This window comes from Zalophus californianus, chromosome 13 (assembly GCF_009762305.2).
Source record: "Zalophus californianus isolate mZalCal1 chromosome 13, mZalCal1.pri.v2, whole genome shotgun sequence".
NCBI lineage: Eukaryota > Metazoa > Chordata > Mammalia > Carnivora > Otariidae > Zalophus > Zalophus californianus.
In genome coordinates this window covers 93,487,046-93,495,415 of record NC_045607.1, presented here as the reverse complement: position 1 = coordinate 93,495,415, position 8,370 = coordinate 93,487,046, and the positions used below count along the sequence as shown (strand labels likewise).

Here is an 8,370-nt window from a genome sequence, read left to right as displayed (position 1 = left end):
ATGAATAGATTTTAAAATGTGGTATATATATACAATAGAATATTATTTATCCTTAAAAAGGGAGGAAATTCTGAAACATGTTACAGCATGGATGGACCTTGAGGACATTATGCTAAGTGAAATAAGCCAGTCACAAAAAGACAAATACTGTAGGATTCCACTTATATTCATAGTGGAATTCATAGAAATAGAAAGTAGACTGGTCAGTGCTAGGGGCTGGAAGGGAGTGGGGTGAGGAAAATAGGGAGTTATTGTTTAACGGGTATAGTGTTTCAATTTTGCCAAATGAAAAGTTCTGGATATTGGTTGCCCAGCGATATAAATATACTTAATACTACTGAACTTTACACTTAAAAGTGGTTCAAAAAACAAAAGAAATTATTCAGATGGCAAATTGTATATTTGTTTTTTCTCCACAATGAAATTTTTTAAATTAAAAATCTAAAAAGAAATGAATGGAGTGGGGTGCCTGGGTGGCTCAGTCGGTTATGCATCTACCTTCGGCTCAGGTCCTGGTCCCAGGGTCCTGGGATCGAGCCCCACATTGGGCTCCCTGCTCAGTGGGGAGTCCGCTCCTGTCTCTCCCTCTGCCTCCCCCCTCATGCTCCCTTTCTCTCTCAAATAAATAAAATCTTAAAAAAAAAAAAATAGAGTATGAGGGACCTGTAGGACAATAATAGTGCTTCTAACATTTAGGAGAGGAGAAAGAGCACAGGGCTGAAAAAGCAGAATAAATGACAGAAAGCTTCACAAATTTGGGGGGAAGATAATGTAGAGATTTTAGAAGCTGAGTGAACCCCAAACAGAATAAACTCAAAGAGATCCATGCCCAGAAGCATCATAGTCAAATTTCTGGACACTAAAGGGAAAAGAACACTTGAAAGTATCCACAGAGAGATGATACATTGCCCACCCAGAGTACAATGTCCCCAGTGGCTGTGATTTCTCACCAGAAGCCACAGAGGCCAGAGAAGTGGCACCATGTTTTTCAGGTGAATTCCATATCCAGTGAGAAAATCCATCAGAAATGAAAGGGAAATGAAGATGTTCTCAAAGGAAGGAAAACAGAGATTTTTGTGGTTAGCAGACCTCACCTAGAGGAACTGCTAAAGGAAGTCCTTGAGACAGAAGGGAAATGGTAACAGAAGAAAGCAGGGAATGTTGGGAGTGAAAAAGAAGAGTAGAATGGGTTAATATTTGGTGAATATGGTAGATTCTTCTCCACTTGGGTTTTAAAAATTGATATTTGAAAGCAAAAATTATAGCATTGCTTGAAGTGGTTCTCAAAGTAGTCACAGACAATATTGAAAATGAAAAGGAAAAAATGCTTAAAAAAAAAATAGTTCACAGGAGCCAACCGGAAGAGCTCCCAAAGGCCAACGCTGTAACTGTTTGACCAACGAAATAAATAATGTGGTATTGGATTATAGCCCCAAATATAAAGTAAATGTCCATGGGTCCATAGTAATATAAATAAATGATTGAATAAATAAACAGATGGAGGATAATGGAAAGTACCTTACGCAGGAGAAATAATTTAGGTAGATACTCTGATCTCGGAGGTGCGGCATGACTCCCCGCTCCTTAGCGGGTGGTACATTTTGTCTTCCTGGCAAAGAGGACATAAGTTGTGCTGATGGCACGTATCACTGATAGATGCTGATGGTACGTATCACTGATAGAGAATAGAAACTTACCTCTGTGGTCTCCTCCCACCAACCCCCCCAGCAACCCCATAACTTCCATGTAACCATGAGAAAAACATCAGGAAAATCTCAACTAGGGGGCAATCTACAAAAATACTTGACTAGTACTCCTCGAAACTATCAAGGTCATCAAAAGCAAGGAAAGTCTGAGAAACTGTCACAGCTGAGAAGAGGCTAAGGATATGTAACAACTAAAAGTGACTTGGTATCTTGGATGGAAACCTGGAAGAGAAAAAACACATTAGGTTAAAACTAAGGAAATCTGAATAAAATATGGACTTTAGCTAATAACAATATCTCAATATTGTTTATTAATTGTGATTGATGTACCATATTAATATAAAATGTTAATAGGAGAAACTGGGCTTTAGGCATATGCAAACTATGTATTATCTTTGCAGTTTTTTGGTAAACCTAAAACTATTCTAAAATTTTCAAGTTTCCTTTAAAAAATATATATATATAAACACTAATCCAAGACAGCCAGAGTGGTTATATTAAAATAAGGCAAAGTCCACTTCAGAACAAAGAAAACTACCAATGTCAAAGAGAAACATTATAATGATTAAAAAGTGTCAATTCATTGAGATATAATCTAAAATGTGTATGCACCAAGCAATAAAATTGATAGAACTGAAAAGAGAAATGGACGTATCTTCAGTTATAGTTTGGGACTTTAACACTTTTCTTTTTTTTTTTTTTTAAAGATTGTATTTATTTATTCAGAAGAGACAGAGAGAGAGAGGCAGAGGGAGAAGCAGGCTCCTCGCTGAGCAGGGAGCCCGATGCGGGGCTCGATCCCAGGAAGCTGGGATCATGACCTGAGGTGAAGGCAGACGCTTAACCATCTGAGCCACCCAGGCGCCCTTTTAACACTTTTCTATCACAGTAATTGATAGAACCACCAGACAGAAAATCAGCAAAGACATAGAAGAACTGAGCAAAACTATCAACCAAGTACCCCCAAGAGTGTGTAGATGTAGACAAGCTGATTATAAGGTTTATATGGGAAGGCAAAGAAACTAGAATAGCTATTTTTAAAGTTTATTTATTTGTTTTTGAGCAATGTCTACACCCGTGTGGGGCTTGAGCTCACAACCTGGAGATCAAGAGTCACATGCCCTTCTGACTGAGCCAGCAGGTGCCCCTAGAATAGCTATTTTCGAAAGTGTTGAAAAGGAAGAATAAAGTTGGAGGGAGGAACCACCCTTCCCAATTTTAAGGAGTTGTATATAGCCACAGTAATCAAGACAGTGTGGTAATGGCAGGCAAAGAGATACATAAATCGATGGAACAGAATAGAGAGTCCAGGGATAGAGCTAAAAAGTATGGTCAAATTTTTTGTTTTGTTTTGTTTTCTAAATTGAAATATAATTCACATACCATAAAATTCCCCCCTTTAAATTGTACGCTTAGGTGATGTTTGATATATTCACAAGATTTTTAAATATTCACAAGATTGCAACCATCACCACCACCTAAACCAGAATATATTTTCATCACCCTCCAAAAAGACCCCCTTCCCCATTAGCAGTCATTCCCCCTTCTCCTCTTCTCCCAATCCTGGACAACCACTAATCCACTTTCTAGCTCTATGAATTTGCCTAGTCTGGACATTTCTTATAATCATATGATATGTGACATTTTGTGTCTGACTTCCTTCACTTAGCATGTTTTCAAGGTTCATCCATGTTGTAACATGTATCAGGATTTCATTCCTTTTTTATGAATAAATCATATCCATCAAATGGGCATACCTCATTTTGTTTATCCATTCCTTAGGTGATGGACATTTAGGTTGGCTCCACTTTTTGGCTTTGTTAAATAGTGCTGCTGTGAACATTTGTGTACAAGTTTTTGTGTGAAATTATGTTTTCGGTTCTCTTGGGTGTATATGTAGGGGTAGAATTGCCTGGCCATATGGTAACTATGTTTAACTCTTTGAGTCGCTGCCACATGGCTGTCCAAAGTGGCTGCACCTGTTTACATTCCCACCAGAGGTGTATGAGAGTTCTTATTTCCCACATCCTTGTCAACACGTTGACCATCTTTTTTATTTCAGTCACCCTAGTAAGCCTAAAGTGGTTTGATTTGTATTTCCCTAATAACTAACACTGTTTTTTTTAAATGTTTTATTTATTTATTCATGAAAGTCAGAGAGAGAGAGAGAGAGAGAGGGAGAGAGGCAGAGGCAGAGGGAGAAGCAGGCTCCTCGCCTAGCAGGGAGCCTGATGCGGGACTCGATCCCAGGACCCTGGGATCATGACCTGAGCCGAAGGCAGACGCTTAACCATCTGAGCCACCCAGGCGCCCAATAACTAATACTGTTGAGCATATATTTATGTGCTTATAGGCCACTTGTATATTTTCTCTGGAGAAATGTCTATTCAAGTCCTTTCCCCATTATCTATTGGGATATTTGTCTTTATATTGTTGACTTGAAAGAGTTCTTTATGTGTTCTGGATGCTACATTCTTACCAAATATATGATTTGCAAATATTTTCTCCTATTCTGGGAGTTATCTTTTTAACTTTCTTGATAGTATTCTTTGAAGCACAAATTTCATCTTTTTCACTTTCTTGATAGTGTTCTTTGAAGCACAAATTTCATTTCAAATTTCAAGCATAAATGAAAAAAAGATATGATGCTTTTGCTATAGGCATCATATTTAAGAAACCATTGACTAATCCAAGACCACAAAGACTTACATTTTCTTCTAAGAGTTTCATAGAGTTAGCTCTTACATTTAGGTCTTTGACACATTTCGAGTTCATCTTTTGATGTGGTTTGAGACAGAGGTCCAACTTCATTATTTTTAATGTGGATATACAGTTGTCTTAGCAGTATCTGTTGAAAGGACTATTTCTTTCTTTTTGCATTGTCTTGGAACCTTTGTCAAAAATCAGTTGACCATAATATATAGGGTTTTTTTCTTGACTATCAATTCTATTCCACTAGTTTTTCTATCCTTATGCCAGTATCACCCAGTCTGGATTATTGCAACTTTGCCATAAATTTTGAAATAAGGAAATGTGAATCTTTTAATTTTGTCCTTATTTTTCAGGATTGTTTTGGCTATTCTGGGTCCCTTGCATTTTCATGTGAATTTTAGGATCAGCTTATTAATTTCTACAAAAATGTGAACTAGATTTTGTAGGGATTGTAGTGTATCTGTACATAATTTGTGGAGTTTTGCCATCTTAAAGATATTAAATCTTCTAATCCATGAAGATAGGATGCCTTTCTACTTATTTAGATCTTCTTTAATTCCTTCAATGATGTTTTGTCATTGTCAGTGCAACATTGCTAAATTCTTTTATTAGCTTTTACCATTTTCACGTGATCCCTTGGTGTTTTCTATATACAAAATCATGTCCTCCATAAATGGAGAGAGTTTTACATCTGTCTTTTAATCTAGATGCCTTTTATTTCTTCTTATTTTCTAATTGTCCTGGCTAGAACCTCCAGTAAAATGCTAAGTAGAAGTGGAGAAACCAGACATGGTTGTCCTGTTCCTGCTATTAGGGAGAAAACTTTCAGTCTTCTACCATTAAGCGTGATATTAATTGTGGGATTGCCATAGATGCCTTTATTAGGTTGAAGAAGTTCCCTTCTATTCTTATTTTGTTGGATATATTTATCCTGTAAGGGTTTTGGATTTGTCAAATGTGGTGTGTGTGGTTTTTTTTTTTCTGTGTCTATTGAGGTTAGCATAGTGGTAAATAGACACAGAAAAAAATTCCACATGCTAATTGCACACGCTAACCTCAATATCCTTTATTAATATGGTATATTACATTGCTTATTTTCTTATTTTGAACCCACTTTGCATTCCTTGGGTAAATCTCACTTAGTCATATGTATAATCCCTTTTTAGAAAAGCATCCTTTATTTTTTAGAGCAGTTTTATATTCACAATGAAATTGAGGAGAAAATACAAAGTTCCCATATATTCCCTGTTCTTACAAACACACAGCTTCCTTCACCATCAACACCCTGCTCCAGAGTGGTACATTTATTAGAATCAATGAACCAACACTAATACTTCATTATTATTCAAAGTCCATAGTCTACACTGACAACTACTTTTGGTGTTGTACACTCTATGGATTTTGACAAATGCATAATAACATGGACCCACCATTACGCCATGATATAGGATAGTTTCATCGCCCTAGAAATCCCCTGTGCTCATCCTATGCATACCCTTTCCACTAACCCCTGGCAGGCACCAAACTTTTTACTGTCTCCATAGTTTGGGCTTTTCCAGGATGTTATGGAGTTGGAATTGCACAGTATGTAGCCCTTTTAGATTGGCTTCTTTCACTTAGTATTATGCATTTAAGGTTCCTTTATGTCTTCTCGTGGTTTGATAGCTCATTTATTTTTATTTTTTTATTTTGAAATTGTTTTACTATACAAAACCTGTTAGGGAAAAAAATGAAAGGAAAACACAAAACATACAGGAAAATTTTTACTCCATGAGCTCAAATCCTCCCTTGTTCGCCAATCCCCAAGATGAAAAACTCTTCTAAAAAAGTATTCAGGGGTCCCTGGGTGGCACAGTAGGTTGAGCGAACGACTCTTGGTTTCGGCTTAGACCCTGACCTCAGGATCTTGAGATCAAGCCCCACATTGGGCTCTGAGCTCAGTGAGGAGTCAGCTTGAATTTCTCTCTCTCTCCCTCTGCCCCTCCCTGCGCTTGCTCTCTCTCTCCCCCTCAAAAATGAATAAATAAATCTTAAAAAAACTAAAAGGTATTCAGTCACCAACAATGATGTTATTACTAGCGATATGGATCAGTTTCACAAAAAAGGCCAGTGAATCCCATTATAGCAAATCCTATTGCTGTTGCCATGGCAATCTTCTGGAATTCTTTTCTACCAGGTTTAGTGCATCTTTTAGCCAGCCAAACTGCTGACTTGGCTCAACGAACTGCATTACCTAATCCATGATACCTGCCCACCGACACCTCAGATGCCCAGGACATGTAGCACAAAAGTGGACTAGCTCATTTCTTTTTAGCACTTAGTAATATTCCATTGTTTGGATGTACCAAGGCTTATTTATCCAATCACCTACTGAAGGATATCTTGGTTGCTTCCAAGTTCTGGCAATTATGGAATAAAGCTGCTATAAACATCCATCTGCAGGTAGTTGTGTAGACATAAGCTTTCCACTCCTTTGGGTAGATACCAAAACAAGAGCACACTTGCTGAATTGAATGGTAAGAATATATTTAGTTTTGTAAGAAACTTCCAAACTTTTTTCCAAAGTGGCTCCACCATTTTTGCCTCCTCATAAGCGATAAATGAGCTTGTTTTCCTTGCTCCACGTCATCACCAGCATTTGATGTTGTCAGTGTTTTCGATTTTCACCATTCTGATTGATGTGTAGTGGTATTTTATGGTTGGTTTAATTTGCAATTCTTAATGACATATGACATGGAGCATCTTTGCACATGTTTATTTACCATTTGTATATCTGTATATCTTATTTGTTGAATTATTTATTCTAATCATTTGCCCATTTTGGATAACAGTCCTTTATCAGATATGTCTTTTGCAAATATTTTCTCCTTGTATGTAACCTGTCTTCTCATTCTTCTGGTATTAGCTTCATTATGCTATATAATATGAACCAATGAGTTGGCTCATTGAAAAAAATGGACAAAATTGGTAAACCTTTAGCCAGATTCATTAAAAAAAAAGAGTAAGAGAGAACTCAAAGTCAGAAATGAAAAAGGAGAAATAATAACCAACACCACAGTAATACAAACAATTGTACAAGAATGTACAAGAATATTATGAAAAACTATATGCCAACAAATTGGACAACCTAGAAGAAATGGATAAGTTTCTACAAAGATATAACCTATCAAAACTGAAGCAGGAAGAAATAGAAAGTTTGAACAGACTGATTACCAGCAATGAAATTGAATCAGTAATTTAAAAACTTCCAACAAACAAAAGTCCAGGACCAGATGGCTTCACAGGCAAATTCTACCAAACATTTAAAGAAGAATTAATCCCCATTCTTCTCAAATTATTCCCAAACATAGAAGAGGAAGGAAGCCTTCCAAATTCATTCTATGATGCCGGCATTACCCTGATACTATAACCAGATACAGACAGCACTAAAAAATGCCCAGAATACAGGCCAATACCTCTGATGAACATAGATGCAAAAATCTTCAACAAAATATTAGCAAACAGAATTCAACAATATATTTAAAAAGTCATTCACCAAGATCAAGAGGGCTTTATTCCTGGGAGGCAAAGGTGGTTCAATATTTGCAAATCAATCAATAGATGAATGAATAAAGAAGAAGTGATACACACACACACACAATAGACTGTTACTCATCCATAAAAAAGAATGGAATCTTGCCAGTTGCAACAACATAGACGGATCTAGAGGGTATAATCACAAGTGAAATATGTCAGAGAAAGACAAATACCATATGATTTCACTCATATGTGGAATTTAAGAAACAAAACAAATTAAGGGAAAAAAGGACAAACAAAAAAACAGACTTCTAACTATAGAGAACAAGTTGATAGTTACCAGAGCGGAGGTTAGAACCTGAACAAAACCCCAAAGGGCCAGGAAAACATGGGGTGATGGTTTCTCAAAAAATTAAACAGAATTACTATGTGATCC

General features: G+C 36.8%; 1 pseudogene; it reads right to left on the bottom strand.

The window, feature by feature from the left end:
- Window positions 1–6,468: 6,468 nt before the first annotated feature.
- On the bottom strand, window positions 6,469–6,660 carry LOC113934815 (annotated as a pseudogene).
- Window positions 6,661–8,370: the final 1,710 nt, after the last annotated feature.